This window comes from Brachycentrus maculatus, unplaced genomic scaffold (assembly GCF_059751285.1).
Source record: "Brachycentrus maculatus isolate JH-2025_06_01 unplaced genomic scaffold, ASM5975128v1 h1tg000121l, whole genome shotgun sequence".
NCBI lineage: Eukaryota > Metazoa > Arthropoda > Insecta > Trichoptera > Brachycentridae > Brachycentrus > Brachycentrus maculatus.
Genome location: NW_028280874.1, coordinates 1,293,188 through 1,312,394, shown reverse-complemented (window position 1 = coordinate 1,312,394; position 19,207 = coordinate 1,293,188). Strand labels below are relative to the sequence as shown.

General features: G+C 34.9%; 1 protein-coding gene across 1 annotated transcript in view; it reads left to right on the top strand.

Moving 5' to 3' along the window:
• Positions 1 to 19,207, top strand: part of p130CAS (Serine_rich_CAS and FAT-like_CAS_C domain-containing protein p130CAS) — a 124,918-nt gene that overhangs the window by 701 nt on the left and 105,010 nt on the right. The window lies entirely within an intron of this gene.

Below are 19,207 nucleotides of genomic sequence, written 5' to 3'. Positions count from 1 at the left end.
TTCACAGAAAAAATAATAATTAATTAATTTCGACATCTTTGATTCTTATTTATTGATTTGGCGTTTAATTTGTAGAAATCCATTTTAATTTATGTATTAATTTTAAATCAAACACAGATTTTTTGAGTCTACTAAGTTGTATTTTATTAACAAAAACACATAAAAAATTATATTGTGACAATGGTCACAATATAATTTTTTATGTGTTTTTGTTAATAAAATACAACTTAGTAGACTCAAAAAATCTGTGTTTGATTTAAAATAAATATCTTTGATTCTTTTAAGCATCAAAAATATTAATTCGTATGTTTTTTCTCGCCTCCGGAGTGTAGTAATTAATGTATTCCTGGGATCAAAACAAATAAAGTGTATTAAAAAAATATATACAAATATAATACGTAGTAAAAGTGTCATAATGTATGGAAATGACACATGGAGTTGGCAAAAGAAGGATGAAAGCAGACGGAATGCAGTCGAAATGCAATCTCTCAGAAGAATGTGCGACAAAACGATATATATGATAGATGTTCGAATAGTAAAATAGGGAAGGAATGCAAAGCTGATATAGGCATTATCGATAAAATTAAGAAAGGTGTGTATAGATGATTTGGACATGTGGAACGAATGAGTGAGGAAAGAACGGTAAAACAAATTCATGAGTCAAATGTAATTGGAAAAAGGAGCAGAGAAAGACTGAGAAAAACTTGGCACGATCAGGTATGCCAAATACTTGAAAGCGGTCAGGTTAGTAGTCGAAATAATCGGCGGATGTGGGAGGAAAAAAAAGAGGCTGGTTTAAGTGACCAACTCATACATTGTGTGACATTCACCATTATGTAGAGATTTTTTCCGTACTATTTCATATTCTACGAAACACATAAAAATATCATTTTCAATTTTTTTTATACTTAAGATCGTTATAAATATATATTTATTTAATCAAGTGCGCGTAATGCAGTGGTGGATTAGTAAAAAAATGCTCTCATTATCTGGAGATAGTACCTACCTTATTTTTATTTATTTATACATGCCCTCCGATTACGTAGACTTTTGACACCGCCAGATTTTAGGTTCTGATTGATCTAGTCCTGCCAAGTCTTTTTTGGCCGTCCTCGTTCTGTTGTCCCGTTCACACTTGCCAAATATATTTTATGGCCATTCTCTTGTTTTCCATTCGCTCCACGTGTCCTTACATTCCATACCACCTTTCAGAACTTTTCTACATCTTTTCAATTATCCCTAGTTCAGTTTTACATTCCTTTCTAGAATCTTCAATTTTAATTCTGTCATCGTAAATAGTTTCTACATAGATTATTATCGATCCGATGCCTTATACACCAATTGGGTACGGATAGGGGTTAAGGCCAAACTCACATTAATAAAACTCATATTATTTTTTGATATCTCATCAAAGATGAAGAGGAATATGGAAGTCTGGGCATTTACGGGGCTGACGAGCGTCATAGGCTGGTTTAAGTGATCACTTTACACACGTGTAACATTCACCAATTCTACCCATTATTGACAACCACACTACTCAAATTTTTGGAAGTTCTTTATATATGAACCAATTTCGGAACGTTGTTATTGAATCACTAGAACTTCACTACAGACATCTATTTGTGAGATGATAAGAAGCTTTTTATTAAGCAGAAACTCTTATATTAGTAATATATTATTAGATTAAAACCAATATTTTTAGCTTTTCCACTTTCCAAAAAAGTGGAAAAGCTGAAAATATTGGTTTTAATCTAATAATATATTAAAAATGCAATTCCATCACGAAGTGTCAGTGGATAATATAAATCTTATATTAGTATGTGAGATCCGAGTCACATACACGAGAAACGTCAGAAAATATCATTTTCATTTTTATTATTTTAGCTTATAATTTGACCAGTTAATTTAATTTACAACATTTTGAGTGTGTCCAAATACTTGTTCACAAATCTGAGTTATCTCCAATTACAGGAGTTATTATCATAATATTTTTGACATCTCATCAAAGATGAAGAAGAATTTTCTTCTTATATATTATAATTAAATTAATTAAAAAAAGAGAATTGTGTTTCTTAACATTTATCTCATCTCATAAATAAAACGATTGTAATTTTTAAAACGGCTCCTTCAGTAGCCATCTCTGTATCTTTAATTTGATTTTCTTCTAAGTAAGTGGGTTCTTTAAACTGGAAGGAATATTCATGCTCAGCCTCTACTACACCCGTTCTCACACTTTAATAATATTTAAATTAAATTCATCTTGGTTCAATTATCACGACTCCTCTTTTATCATGGATAACAGTTTACGTCCGTAAATACACGTTTTTATTACCTGTCAATAAAACTAGATAAAAAGGAATGGAAGATATAAAACCCTTCTCGTATCTAGATTATTAAAAAGGTGTTGTATCGGATATCCAGTCGCAGAACAGTAGTAAAAACACCTTATTCTCTTCGTACTCTGCGAGAAAACCAAATACGTTCTCCTTTTGACATTTTTATAAAGAGCTTAATATTATCGCGAGCATTTTTAGAGGCGCTTGCGTAGTTGACCTACTACTAGAACAATTTATAACGATCCTTCGAAGGTCTTAAGGGTATGGAACCTCTACAAAATGTGTTTCTTTGTTCCATAGAATGAGACTGACGGCGATACGTTAATTATAGCCTTATTGTAAGGTGGTTTCATTACCGTCTTTGTTTTTTGACACCCTGTGTTTAAAGTTAAACCCTCAACTCCTTGAAGCTCCCATTTCCTGAGTACAATGGCGCTACGGGGAGCTTAAACGACTACAGAAGTGGCGGTCTGTCACTGTAATTTAAAGTTTTTTTTTAGTACCACGAAGCTTTAAGCATTTTCTAAATGTTGAATAAGGTGGTTATGTAGGTAGGATTAAGATCACTAATACAATAAATTCGTAGTGTAATGGTCAGCACGCTCGGCTACCGTTCTGGAGGTCCCGGATTCGATTCCCAGGGGGTGTCAAAATAAATATAAGTGATTTTTTCACTGTAATATTTATTCAATATTACCCTGGACTGGTACCTGAAGCGGAGGGCTGATCACCTTTCCTTCATGTGTAAACGATCAAGATAACACTGCGTTTATATGAAGCAGTGCCCTATGCGGCATTGGTGTGCGTTGGGTGCATTGGGATAAGGGTTTCAATACAACAAAATAACTACTACTAAACAATGGCATTACACAATGAAGTCCTGGTCCCAACTCTAATGTATGGAATTGAAGCATAGGGTTGGCAAAAGAAGGATGGAATTAGACTGAATGCAGTCAAAATGCGTTATCTTGGACGAATGTGCGGCAAAATGTTTTTTTAACCCTTATCCGCATGGTGCATAGGGCAATGCATCGTAGCGACGCAGTTGATCGTTAATTGCATGATGGCAATGTGATCAGCCTGCGCTTCTTGTACCAGTCCAGGGTGATATAAAACAAATATGACAGTGAAAATCATTCATATTTATTTTGACCCCCCTGGGAATCGAACCCGGGACCTCCAGCACGGTAGCCAAAAGCGCTGACCACTACACTGCGGAGGTGGAGGTTTAAGAATAGCCACCCAAAAAATAATCCATGATTTTTGCATGTGATTTTAATGGAAACAAGATGTTTTTAAAATGCCGTCGGTAATATAGGTACCTAAAATAGTGTAATTTATCACCACCCACCCTTAAACAATCCATTCAGTATTCACGTGGGTACATAGTTTACATAATAACTTGCGATTTACGACGCATAGTTTGATCATTCGTAATTTAAGCAGCTCGCAGTGATATTGGGATGAATGACAAAATTGTCTTCAAGTTAGGTAGGTGCCTTAGTTAGTACTCGTATTTCTTGTCCCACTTACGAGATGTTTGCATTATGCAACGTTTTTGATTTGCGACAACTATTCATTTATTCAATTGGTCTGTGCGACAATAGTTTGTTGAGCAAATCAAACAAATGATAAGTCGGATGCAAATTCATTGCGGCTTCAAATGTCGGCATTGGAATATTACTGCCGCGTTTGATGGTTAGTTTCATTGGATATTACAAAGATCGCTTGCATCAAACTCAATTTATTTGTGATTTATAAGTCTCATGTGTGTACTTTGAAAGCTTTTTTCTCGGTTACTATGCCGTGTGTCGTTAGCACGTCTTGTCGAGGTGTTGGGGACGCATTATAGCATTCATCGCTTGAAGAATTTTAGTTTTTTTTAGTTTTATGTATAGAAGCTGTACATTAAGATTTGGTGTAAAGTTTACAATGTACAGTCCACGATATGTCTGCAGTATGTATCTCCTTCTTTTTTAATGGTGCATAGGGCACTGCATCGTAGCGAAGCATCTTGGTCGTTAATTGTATGAAGGGAAGCCAGCGCTACCCGCTCCAGCATGTACCTACTGATGTATACATGATGTATATATTATATCATACCCATGTAAACTTGATTTCCTTACTAGACTACCCACATGATGTATTTTTATTCATGTATAATTTGACATATTTGGCTGTGTAAACATATTATTAATGGTAATATATTCTAAGAGCTTCTTAGAGACATGGTAGATACTATTTTTTGTTGTTAATTTTGATCGAATATATTCTTAGTACAAAGAGCAAACAAGTTTTGCAGCACACATTTTATTGGACAAACGTATATATACCTGGTCTATTATCATTTTCACAAAAACTAAATTTTAATAATGCGTACTTATCTACAGACGTCTGACTTTCGTGAATAATTTATTGTCTTGTAAAAAGACGCGGAAAATGATTAGCTACTGTCAAATTATAGACGTATAATTAGTTACAAATCGATCCATCATATTATCTAAATAATTATTTTCGTCTACTATACGACTGGGTAATATTTAGATCTTCGTAGTTACATAGCAATATTCGTAGTTAAAGAGGTTATTAAAATCAGTTATCAATTATAATTTTAGAGAATTAATGATTATTTTCATCATTATGCGCATATTACCTTAAAAAGGAATAATCCGCAAAGCCTCTACTTTTAGGGACTCGTCTGCAGGTAGGATATTAAGGATAGGGAAGTTAAATGTGAAAAATTCATCTCAAACACCCAGACCAATAGAAAATAAATATTTCTTGAATTTATTTTGTACTTGGCGGGAATCGAACCCGCGCGCGTCTACCCATCTACGTCATGGCGCCTGTCAACTGAATCGATGATAAAAAAAAATAAATGTATCCTAAATCTGTGAGAAAATAAGGGTATAAGGAAAATAGACCTTCCTTTCCCCTCTCCTCATTTATAGAACAATTTTATATTTTATATTTTAGTTATTATACAGACCTGAATGATGGAAGTTTAACTTCTGAAACATGTAGTCATTAATAAATATGAACCTAGATTTCTTATGTGAGTAGTCCACTTGCAAACCACGTTATATAAAAAAAAGTTTTTTTTTTGCCAATGGCGCCAATCGATAAAAGATTTAAAATATTAACGTCTATGTTTAACATAATCTACCAAAACTTGTTAACTTAGGAATAAAATAAGTATAAAAATCCATACTCGCAATGCCGATCGACAGTTCACTTTAAAAAATCTCTCAAAAAAGCTCAAATCGGTAGAAGATATAGAAAACTAACTAACTAACTAACCATCACGCCGCTTCCCCGCAGGGGTAGGCAGAGAGAATCGAACGCCACACCACTCTGTCTTTGCAAACATTCTTTGCCTCTTCTACATTCATGCATCTCCTCATACATACCCGACGATTATTACGACTCCTGACCCGGCCGCTTTCAAGTATTTGACATACCTGATTGTGCCAAGTTTTCCTCGGTCGTCCTCTGCTTCTTTTTCCAACTACATTCGCTCCATAAATTTGTTTAACCGTTCTTTCTTCACTCATACGCTCCACATGTCCAAACCATCTCAACACACCTTTCTTAATTTTATCGATAATGCTTATCTCAGCCTTACATTCTTTCCTTATTTCATCATTCGAACATCTATCAAACATCGTTTTGCCACACATTCGTCTGAGGGATCGCATTTCGACTGCATTCAGTCTGCTTTCATCCTTCTTTTGCCAACTCCATGCTTCGCTTCCATACATAAGGGTTGGAACCAGAACTCCATTGTGTACTGCCAGTTTAGCTTCCGGTGATAGATTTTTATTTGCTAAAACTGATTTTAGTGCACCATTCACTCTGTTCCCAGCAGAATTTATATTTAGTGTTCTAAAAAACTTTTTTTTGACATAACGTGGTTTGCAAGTGCACTACTCATGTCTCTAAATGGAACGCACGCCACTGCCTTGTTGTATATATTAGATAAGTAGGAGATTATGGTCCATTTCACTATAAAATCAAAGGCGTGCTCACAATACTCGAAGGATTACTGTGTAGCCGCATAGGTCTCGTATTTGGTAGTTATCACCTGCCCAATGAAACTGAGATCTCGTTATTAGTCTAATCTGAGCTCGTTATCATCTGACCGTGGTTTGGTCTGTGATCCCGTTCCTAATGTAATCTTTTACCACCTTGAAACACAACGACTTATATGGAGATAGAATGACAAACCACTAGCGTGAGTGTAAGTGAAACCGATTTACGATCAAGCCGCATTTCGACTGCCGGTAAAAGGTTTACTGCGTTGAATTTCGTTTATTTCGAAATATCACACGACTTTTCAGCAAAATTCTTCTAATGTCTTCTAAACCTTATCCGCACCCAATGGTGCATAGGGCACTGCATCGTAGTGACGCAGTGTTGTCTTGATCGTTGATTGCACGAAGGCAAGGTGATCAACCCTGCGCTTCTTGTCTATCAGTCCAGATCAGGTGATATTAAATAAATATGAGAGTGAAAATCAGCCATATTTTTTTTTGACCCCCCTGGGAATCAAACCCGGGACCCCCAGCACGGTAGCCAAACGCGATGACCACTGCGCTACGGAGGTGAACGAGTTTCAGCAAAAGTTCAGAATAATTGACTAACTAACTAGCCATCACGCCGCTTCTCCGCAGAGGTAGGCAGAGAGAATAGAACGCCATTCCACTCTGTCCACCTCCTCATACATTATTTCGTTATTTCGACTCCTGACCGGACCGCTTTCAAGTATTTGACATACCTGATCATTCCAAGTTTTCACAGGTCTTCCTTTGCTCTTGTTTCCAACAACATTCGGAATTTATTTTTACCGTCAACACAGCACAACTTTCTTAATTTTATCGATAATGCTCATCTCGGCTTTGTATTCTTTCCGTATTTCACCGTTCGAACATCTATCAAACATCGTTTTGCTGCACATTCGTCTGAGCAGCCGCATTTCGACTGCATTCAGTCTACTTTCATTCTTCTTTTGCCAACTCCGTGCTTCACTTCCATACATTCATTTAGAATAATCGTAATGTATGTATAATAATTAAACATGGTATTTATTAATTTAAGAAGAGTAAAACAAATTATGAGGCGAACGTAGTTGGAAATCGGAGCAGAGGAAGACCGAGCTAATCTTGGCATCCTCAGGTATTTCAAATTCTTTAAGTATGCGGTCTAATCTCTTTTAAAATAAAGTGAAAGTTTTGATCAATATGGGTATGTATAAGTTCATTCAAACCCTTATCCGCACCCCAATGGTGCATAGGGCACTGCATCATATAAACGCAGTGTTATCTTGATCATTAACACATGAAGGAAAGGTGATCAGCCCTCCGCTTCAGGTACCAGTCCAGGGTAATATTGAATAAATATTAGAGTGAAAAAATCACTCATATTTATTCGACCCTCCCTGGGAATCGAATCCGGGACCTCCAGTACGGTAGCCGAGCGTGCTGACCATCACACTACGGAGGCGGATAAATGTACTTCCATTATATTGTATATGTTTCGTTTATAAATATCACTTCTTAATACTCGTTTACTTCATAGTAATTGTTTTTTTTGCTGTAAATATTGTCACAAGTTTTCAATAACACGAAAAAATGGTAAAGTGCCAATTTATTTTTTCATTAAAAATGGAAAGAGTAAGTCGTATATACATATTCTTTAAAAAAAAAACAAAACAAGTTATCAAGATTGCATATGGATGTGTATTGCAGATACGCGAAATTTGACTAGCCTCAATAACATATTTTATTTTATGCTAACAGCAGTGGCGGTACTTCCCTAGAAGCCCAAGAGCCCGGCTTGCCTAACAACTCCAAATAAAAATGACTAAATCTAGACCAAATGATTAAAAATATGTAATTAATGTGTGACTATTTTTAAATTATGGCGCGCTTACATGATTATTAAACTCTATGCATGCCATTATATGGTGATGGTTCTTATTGGTTATTTTATTATTAGATTAAAACCAATATTTTTAGCTTTTCCACTTTTTTATTTGACCAGCGACCGGGTTTCGTCGTTACCGACATCACTGGTCGGTCGCTGGTCAAATAAAAAAGTGGAAAAGCTAAAAATATTGGTTTTAATCTAATAATAAATTAAAAATGCAATTCCATCACGAAGTGTCAGTGGATAATATAAAACTTATTGGTTATGGTTAATATCTGAGGAAGATATTTTATTATAGTGAACAATTTCTTTATTTCAAGGTGATGGCTATACTTTACAAAAGTTACATGTTAGCATATTTTTACAATGATTACAATACATTGTTTATATTTATAATACTTTCTGGCTGCTTACTTTATGGGAATAATATGAGGTTAATAAATTATAGGTACATCATGTATTAACGAATGTGAAAAATAATGGGCTTGCCTTACTGGTAAACCCTAGGCACGCCACTGGCTAACAGTATTATTTATTTTGACCTGTATTCGGACTGAGCTATCCAGTAAGGGGTGTGGTCGACTGCATAAATTATTCAATTAAATTATATTACCAATTATTTGCATGTGAGTGTTACATGTTATTTACGATGATTAAAGTTATATGTGCGCCGATCGCCATACTTAATTTATGAGAGGATTTTTTATGACCTTAAACCTCCTGCCTCTAAGCGTAGTTACTTGTAGGTAGGTGGTCGACATTAAATAGCGTTATTTTTAATATATTCAGGGGGTATATCCATATTTATAATGTGTATTTATCTGTAGAGATAATCCTTAAGATATAAGTATTGATGTTTTGTTAATTGATCACCGTTACACTTATCTTCTTTGTCAGTTGATCGTTTTTTTATATAATATGATTTTGTTATTGTTATAACCAGGGCTTTTTTTAAACAAACAAGGTTCCGGAACTTCCGAGTCTTCCTCTGCTCCTTCTTCCAATTACATTTGACTGGTGAATTTGTTTTACCGTTCTTTCCTAACTCAAAATAAAGGAATGGGTAAATGATCAAGAGTTAATTTTATGAAAATTGTATTATTTTTCTCTTTTTTGTGTCTATATTAAGTTAAAATCGTTAAAAACAATAAAAAATGTATTACAAAAGAACTCCACCGACAAGACACACAGAGTGGCTTGGTGGGTCTCTGCAAAAAAAAGTTCTAAATATGCATAAATTTTGGTTTAAATAAATTAAAAATTTAAATAAAATTTTATTTGTATCAAAAATTAGAAACAAATTTAAAATAATAAAAAATAAAATAAAATTATTTCGCATGTCCAAACCATCTAAACACACCTTTCTTAATTTTATCGATAATGCTTATCTCAGCTTTGCAATCCTTCCTTATTTCACTATTCAAACATCTATCATATACCGTTTTGTCGCACATTCTTCTGAGATATCGTATTTCGACTGCATTCAGTCTACTTTCATCCTTCTTTCACGACGATTATTTACTCCAAACTTAATTTTGTTTATCGGCTCCACATGTATTTCACTATGTCCCCGTGTATTACGATGATGAATTTATCTGTGAGAATGAAAGTCGTGCCCGCATGACGCATTTTGGTCCAGAGATAATAATACCGCACTTGCACTCTGCACGGTACATTTGCACGCACAATACCCGGAGTGCAGAAATTCAAGTCGCTTGTAGTAATTACTCTTCCTCTCACCGTAGTGTTCGCTTTCTTAACTTACAGCATATCGTGTACAAAACATTCATTTCGTCTGGTATTGCTACCGCTTTTAACATGCTGTGGTGTAGTTTGGTAAATTGCACAGTCGTAAAACTTACTACTCTGCTCCAGACTCTGGTAAAAATCTAGCCGCGCACAAACAATTGTTTTCCGCGTTTTTTGTTCAATAAAGTACATATACAAGTGTAGGCATACTGCACCTAGTTCGTTAAAATCTATATTATTTATTAATTTGGCATTTACTTTGTGGAATGACACGTTAATTATTAAAAATGAATTATTGAGTTTTATTTCTTAAATGTTTTTCGTAGATACTTTGTAGCACACTTTATGAACATTATAAAATTAATAATAATAAAATAATAAAACCCTTACCGCACCCCAATGGGCACTGCTTCATATAAACGCAGTGTTATCTCGATCGTTTACACATGAAGGAAAGGTGATCAGCCCTTTACTTCAGGTACCAGTCCAGTGTAATATTGAATAAATATTAGAGTGAAAAAATCACTTACATTTATTAAACCCCCCCTGGGAATCGAACCCGGGACTTCCAGAACGGTAGCCGAGCATGCTGACCAATTACACTACGGAGGCGGACAAAAAAATATAAAATACATAATATATATTATAAAATTAAACAACTTAATTTTAACCACTTTTTATTTTCTTTTTAGTACACTTTAACTTACCGGTTTCAACAAGAACCTTGTCATCATCAGGGTTTATTGAATCCTAAAACATTAAAATACTTAAAATTAATTACACTCCCTTACCAAAAACTAAATCCTAAAAGTAATTAATTAACATTAAGGATTTAATCTTAATTACTTACAAATAAATTTATTTAAATTAACATTGAGTAAAGTGGTTGTCAGTCGTGGGTAGATTGGTGAATGTTACCCTTGTGTAAAGTGATCACTCAACCAGACTATGACAGGTCATAAGCCCTGCAAATATCCAGACATCCATATTCTTCTTCATCTATGTAGAGATGTCAAAATGTAAAAATAACTCAGTAATCCAGATTTGTGAACAAGTGTTTTTACACATTCAAAATGTAGTATATTATTGTGTCAGAATAAGAAATACGATTGGTTGATTTATTTTACGTTACACTTAGGCGTTAATAGCATCGAATATATCAAGGCTCGAATCGTCCTTGGCGTCCCAAGGCCATCGGCTTTCGATCCTGCGATCCTTGTCGATCCAAATGCTGAAAATCGGTGCAGCAAAAGCGCTAGTATCACTTGAAACCTTCCCAAGAGACGCTGTTTTCCTTTTAGCGAAGCGGATGCACTTTCTTTCCCGATATTTTGTTAGTAACTGGACCAATTTTTTTTGCCATACATGGCTCGAGGAGTCTCAGTTTATATTTATCTCCCGAATGATTAATGACCAGTCGATAAATATTAAGGAACGCGTTGAAAATTTTACGTATTTTTAGCTTTCGTAGTTTGGAATACAAAAAAACAATTATTGGATTTTTTTTCTTGAATATTTTTCCCAGATACTTTGTGGCACATTTTATAAAATAAAGTTTGTTTTTAACCGCTTTTATAAATATAAAAAAAAAACTTGTTAAAATCGAGATTTTAATCGAGAAAAAAGTGGTTTTATTTTATAAAATTTATAGATTTATTCTAAGCTATTTTAATACCGATTTTTTATCCACCTTAGTAGTGTAGTGATTAGCATATTCGCTAATCATACTGGATATCCCGGGTTCTATTCCCAGGGCGAGTCAAAATAAATATATGTTTACACTCTAACATTGATATAATAATACCCTCGATTGGTAACTGAAGCGCAGGACTAATCATCATATTAAACAATCGAATAAACATTGCCTCAATTTGAGGCAGCGGATCTCAAAGTGTGTTCTGCGGAGCCTTGGCAAGGTATAATAATAAATCTACAAAAATGTTAGCAATAAAAAACTATAAAAATTCCAAACAAAATAATTTGGCTTGTACTTGTAGGGTATTTACTGTATTATTATGGGTAGTTTTGTATACTTTTGTAGAAGTCAGTAGTTCATAATGTAAATATTTTTGTCCGCCTCCATACCGTAGTACTTAGCGCGCTAGGCTACCATGCTGGAGGTTCTGAGCTCGATTCCCTAGGGGGTCGAAACAAATATTAGTGATTTTTTATTCTAATGTTTATTTAGAATGACCCCGGACTGGCACCTCAAGCGGAAGTTTGATCACCTTTCCTTCGTGTATTTAACGATCAAGATAACACTGCTTCTATACGATGCAGTGCCCTATGCACCATTGGGTGCGGATAAGGGTTAGATTTTGTTTAAATTTCTTTATTTTTTTAAAAAATATTAAACATAGAATCAGATTTTGCTTATTTTAAGGTTTCATAAAATATTTATTGTTTCAAATGGGTGCCGTCGGCAAAAAAGTTTGAAAAGTGCTGGTCTAAGGGATCGCATTTCAACGGTGCTCTCTTTACTCACCTAGATACATACTTAAATGTGACCTTCAATAGGGCTACCAAAATTAAAATTTCAATCGGTATTCCGCTGAATTAAGGAATCTATTTTATGTAAATGTTGCGTTCAATGCCTGAACTTGGACCCATTCGTCTGCAAGGCTAATGCTACACGCGTTATAATAACGAATCACATCCGTAGAACCCCAGTAGTTACTTATTTAAAAAAATAAATATTTGAAAATATTGTTGATATTTTCAAATATTCAACAAAGATGAAGAAGAATATGGATGCCTGGACATTTACGGGGCTTACGACTGTCATAGGCTGGTTTAAGTGATCATTTTACACACGTGTGACATTCACCGATTCTACCCATGATTGACATCCACACTACTCAAATTCTTGGAAGTTCTATATATGTGATCAAATTTCGAAGCATTGTGCATGAATCACTAGAATTTCACTAGAAACATCTATTTGTGAGATATAAGAAGCTTTTTACTGAGCAGAAACTCTTTCATTTGTATGTGATGTCTGAATCCTGGATTTTAATCACATATACGAGGAACGCTAGAAGATTTCCTTTTTATTTTATTATTTTGGCTTATAATTTATTTTATGGTATTTTATATTAAATTATTACCCCCTATTCAGAAATTCCGTTATTATTTGACCTTGTAATGAGAAGTCTATATAAATAGTGTTTAAACCGATCCCCACCTCCTGTATCCTACCTCATCCAATTACAGTTATCATTTATCTAGCAATTTACCGCTGTGCATCCCATGTGTATAAAATTATTGTTAGCGCACCCCAGTATCGTAAAGGTTAGAAAAAAATCCAACGTCAATGAGTAGAAATTTGAAATAACTCTATGTTTCTTACACTTTATCTATGCTTTCGTTCGTTCATTCAATTAAGACGTCAAAAGCGTAACGTGACGGTACACGACTCTATTCTGTACAAATAACTAATCTTTTTCTATCTAGCTCCTCTGTTAAGTTATTTGCACTCGATAACCTTAAAACAGTATCACTTTTTTCATTCGATATTTTATGTTGCTACAGATCATATTTGAACCATTTTCTTGAACTGTTGATGTAGTTGTAATGACAGTCGTTGTCGCTGTCATCACATTGAAGATGCTGGAATCTAAGGATATTTCTCAGGATGTGTCCTCTTGAAAAACTCAATGTGCACATCTACAAACCTGTTTACTATAAAAGGATTGAGGAAACCGTAGCACTTCGTATTCCGTCTGCATTGTTGCATTATGACTCGCTGGGAATTTATGTGCATTCGTGTTGTACAGCCTTCGGATGGACATTGCTGATGCATAATTACAGAACAATATTGTTATGTAGAGTAAATGGCGCCTCCGTAGTGAAGTGGTCTTAAATTGTAACTGGACATTTATATCGTGGTGTGTCCCTAGTTTATTATTTTTTCAAAAACATTTGTAAATATAATTCCACGTTTTATTTATTGTATTTTTAAATCAAACACAGATTTTTTGAGTCTACTAAGTTTTATTCTATCAATAAACACATTAAAATTAATATTTTGACAATTGTTTCGCCTTGTTATGGCATTTTCAAACGAATGCATACATAATACATAAATTAAAATGGAGTTCTACAAATTAAACGCCAAATCAATAAATAATACCGCTTATTGAGTTTTATTTCATTACATACGACTACTTTCGAAAGTACAGCTGTTTTCATCGACAGGCGACTGTCCAGGTATTTTCACTAATTTACAAATATGGAATTTTTCGACAAAAATCTAAACATTTTTAATTAAACACCGTATACGGTGTTTGAAAATTATGCGGAATGCATCGAAACACGTGTCACAATAGATTTTAAGGAATAGTGGTATTTACTAAGTAAAACATGAATTAAAAATGGATAGATTTTACCACAAAGTGACTGCCGAATCAATACATGAAAAATTCTAAAAATTAAGATATTATTTTTGTTTTTCATTTGTATTTTGCTTAACTTTTGAAATGGTGATCTCTGAAATGAACGAGTGTACTTTTATTCGTTCTTCAACTTTGTTTCGCTTCCTTTCGATTCGTTGATATCTAGTTCCCCCTTTCACCGAAAACGTCAGCAGAATGACACGCTTCTAAGCCTAACGAGATCCGCGGTGTTTCTTTGGTCCATGCGGACCATTCCCGATATTCCGCCACCCCTTATTTGGCACTAAATGCGACCCTTTTTGCCTTCCGCGGAATGGGCGCTGCGCACTGACCAGCGGCCAACAAAGAGATTGGACTATAGTTTGGTTATGCCATGGGTCGGCAAAGTGTGGCTCGGGAGCTGCATGTGGCTCTTTGATCTTTTGAGTGCGACTCCGCGGAAAGGCTCTTCGACTCTTGCACAATCTTCTTGAAGCATTGATCTTATTAAAAGCATATCTGGTGGTGTCAAAAGTCGGCTTCATCCAAAGGGCATGTATGACTAGATGTGTGGATGTGAAGGAAGCGAAGAGTGTATGTCGGAACAGAAGAGTGTGGCGTTGCATTCTTTGCCTACCCCTGCGGGGAAACGACGCGATGGTAGTAGGACATAGTAGAGTAATAGTCTTATTGACGAAAATCTGGAAACGTTATAAAAATAACGACATAGAAAACTGACTTCACCAAACTTTCAAAGGAGAAGCAAGAACATTGTTCATAATAAGTAGTGTTCTTATGGATACCTTACTTCAAAAGATTTCTTTATCAATGAATAAAATGCTTATTAAGGGTGAAATCAAATTTAATCGAGTATTTTTCAACCCTCATCCGCACCCGATGGTGCATAGGGCACTGCATAATATAAACGCAGTGTTATCTTGATCGTTAACACATGAAGGAAAGGTGATCAGCCCTCCGCTTTAGGTCCAGGGTAATATCGAATAAATATTAGAGTGAAAAAATCACTTATATTTATTTCAACCCCCCCTCCCTGGGAATCGAACCCGGGACCTGTAGTACGGTGGCTGAGCTTGCTGACCATTACCTTATGGAGGCGGACTTGTTTATTGAGTATACCCGTAATTTAATAAAGCTCTAAAATTGTAATTAAGGTGATCCAGATTTGCAAACAGTTTTGTCTCTCAATAATCTATTTTTCGTGCATATTTGGCTCTTCGGCTAAAAAGTTTGCCGACCACTGTTTTATACTACATATACATATCAGACGTAAACGGTCGAAACAACGATATATAAAATATACGAGGGTTTTTGCAATCCCGTAATCCTAGCCGAATAGTCTGCCCGTCGAAGGACTCCTACTTTATTGTATCGAAAGACGAAATGTCCTTTTTTTCTTCAATTTTCTGCCTTATTTGGTTCTGTCGTTTTCTGCTCGATGGTTTTGTTATGGCCGATATTTACTATGGATACATTCATTACTGCCAAAATAGTCAATATCAACCATCACAATAGCAGATTTTTGAACGGTAGATGTAAATGTATTTACCTATACATATATTATGTATAATAATAATAATAAATTTGGATAACTTATATAGTGCCATTTTCGTAAAAAATACCTCAAGGGCGCTTCACTGTGAATGAATTGGGGAAAATATTATGGTGGAAATGATTTAGCAAACAAATGTGTTTTTAGTCTTTTTCTAAAGATCATCTCACTCTCACTATTTCTAACCACTGGTGGAAGAGCATTCCACGCTGTCGGTCCTGCAACAGCAAAGGCACGCTCGCCAAATATAGTGCGTTGGTTGCGAACTGGTAAGATCACTTTGCCCATTGCAGATGTTGTAGCCGATCGAAGCGTGAGACGTCTATCAACCAATTCATCTAGAATACACAGCTCCTTAAGAGACTCTGGAGCCATATTGTGTATTGGAATAAAGAAAATACTCTGGAGTTCCATATATATGTATTGGAATAAAGAAAATATTAAAAGTATAAATGACATCATTCATATCTCGCAACATTATGGGTGTGTCCAAATCCTTGTTCACAAATCTTGGTTTCTTCACTTGGGAGTTATTTTTACATTTTGACATACCATAGATGATGAAGAATATTGAAGTCTTAAAATTAAAGGTTTCTGCTAAATAAAAAAAAACTTACTCAAATCAACCATATATGCTGCCGAGAACGCGCACATGAAATTACATGTGAATTAAATGATCTCCATCCAGCATAGATGGCTGTTGTGAACTCATATGTACCTGCTGTGTCATGAGATTGATCATATCGTAGTCGTACAGGAGAAAGCGACCAAGTGCATTTGTTTACAAAAACGTGATCTTTGACTATTTGATATCTAACCAGCTTAATATTGCTCTGAAAAAATCCCAAAGCCATATTAAACATGAAAGTATATTATATTGACTTGTTAAAAATGACAAACTGCATTGATGTTTATTTTGTTGCCAAACAAAAGTGACTTAAATGGCCCTCCTGAAGTATTTATATTTTGTTAGTTGTTCACTTTCTCCTGTACGACTACGAAATATTTATTTATTTAACTTCATGTACAGAAAATAAATAAGTACATTGGCGGGTTTACTGCTAAAAAGCAATATCTTCCAACCAACCAAACTATCTATCTAGAAGTTCTAATAATTTGAGTGGTGTGGTTGGCAATTATGGGTAGAATAAAGAGATCACTCAAGCCAGCCTATGACGGGTCGTAAGACCTGTAAATACCCAAACTTTTATATTCTTCTTCATCTATGGTGTTAAAATCGTGAATAGCTTCTTACAAAGTATTTAGAAATGTGAGTAATATGCATAAACTGCGAATAAAGATTATTTTACGTAAAGTTATAGGTACTACAATATATACCGACGTCTGAGTCGAGAAGTGTCCTTCGAGGCATTTTACATATAATTATAAAACACTTAACGTGCCTGTATACTTTTTGTTTGCATTAAGTAATGTGGACCATGTTATGCAGAAACAACCCAACCCTCAATTTGCAAAATATTACTTTTTGATGAATGCTACTTCATCAATAGTAAATGTTTAATTTGCTGAAGACACCCAATCCAAATGATAAACACTGTATTTTTTAAAAAACTTTTTTCTGACCCACAACCAATAAATCTATGAAAAAAATATGCTAGAAGCATCCATGTGGGTTGACAGACTTCAGCATTTTTTACGTTAAAATATTTACATACATAAAAATACTGCAGAAATGTGGAAAACATCTCACCATAGATGAAGAAGAATATGGTCTGGGCATTTACGGAGCTTACGACCGTCGTAGGCTGGTTTAAGTGATCATTTTACACACGTGTAACATACACCATTTCTACCCATCCATAGATAAATATTGTTCAAATTCGAAACATAGTACTTGAATTCACTAATATTTCAGTAGAGACATCTATGTTGAGATGAGAGAAGCTTTTTTTTACTAAGCAGAAACTCTTCCATTTGTATGTGAGGTAAATAAATCCTAATTGGAGATTATCCAGATTTGTGAACAAGTATTTGGACACATTCAAAATGCGATTATTTCAGCTTGCCAATTTGTGGGTTGTACGGTTTCTGCAAAACATGGTCCAAGTAGAAATCCGACTCGAGTATTGGCGCTTCGAGCGCTATTCAATAATATTTAAATTTTTCTATTATTCCGCCCGTTCGGTTACCATAGGCACTTATTGCAAATTAGAAATATATTTAATAATACCTATTATCGTTCTCTGTGGATGATAATGTAGTATTTCAAATTGAACTCATTTTTTAAATGTGGATTAGTTACGTCTATCTAAAAAACACTGCAGTGATGATATTAAGGCCAAGTATTCGTTAAATCGCAACTTTATTTTCTCTAAATCCAGGTAACGTTTTACGTAAATGATTTTTTTCTTTAAAAAAAAACGTTTTTCATTGAAAAATTTTTTCATCGAAATGATTATATGGTTGTGAAAAGAAAAGAGTTATTCAAAGTTAAGGAGTTAAAGAAAAATATAAAAATATTTAAAAAAAATATATATTCTTAAAAACAAAAAAATGAGCGCGAGCACACGACCAGCCCTGGGCGTGGCTGAACGCATTCTGATTTGAACGCTTGAGAAAGCCTTAAGAGTGTTGTCAACAAACATACATTTTTTTAAAGAATATAACTAAGACGTGGACCCTCCAGTTTAAATTTAATTAAAACATTAGACAATAGCGATCCAAAAACATGTGCCAACTACTCGGCTGTCCAAACTTAAAACACAGTAAAAGACATTTTTTTGTAGTACCTACGTTTTTTTTTGCATTTTTGGACTAAGTAAAATCTACTCAGTCCAAAAATGCAAAAAAAAACGTACTACAAAAAAATGTCCCTTAATGTGTTTTGAGTTTGGACAGCCGTACTATTTGTACAATTTATTATTAAAGCTTCATGAAAAAAATACCCTTGCAGTAAAAGAACATATTTAATTATGAAACTTTATGAAATACATGGGCAATTTTAAACACCCCAAAATACGTCTAATACTCTGAGAGGGTTGGGGCTTGTGCGCCCGTATATGGAACCTCGCCGCCGTCATTTAGTACCTGGTTGCTAAGGTGTTGGAGATGCCCGGCAATGCCGCCTGAGACAACAAGAAGACCAGCATCACCCCCCGCCATCTGCAGATGACTATCCACAATGACGGGAGCTCAACAAGCTGCTTTCCAGCATTACCATCGCACACGTTCTGCCCAACATTTTGGCCATCCTCCAGCCCAAGAAGACCGAGAAGAAAGCTCAATAATAC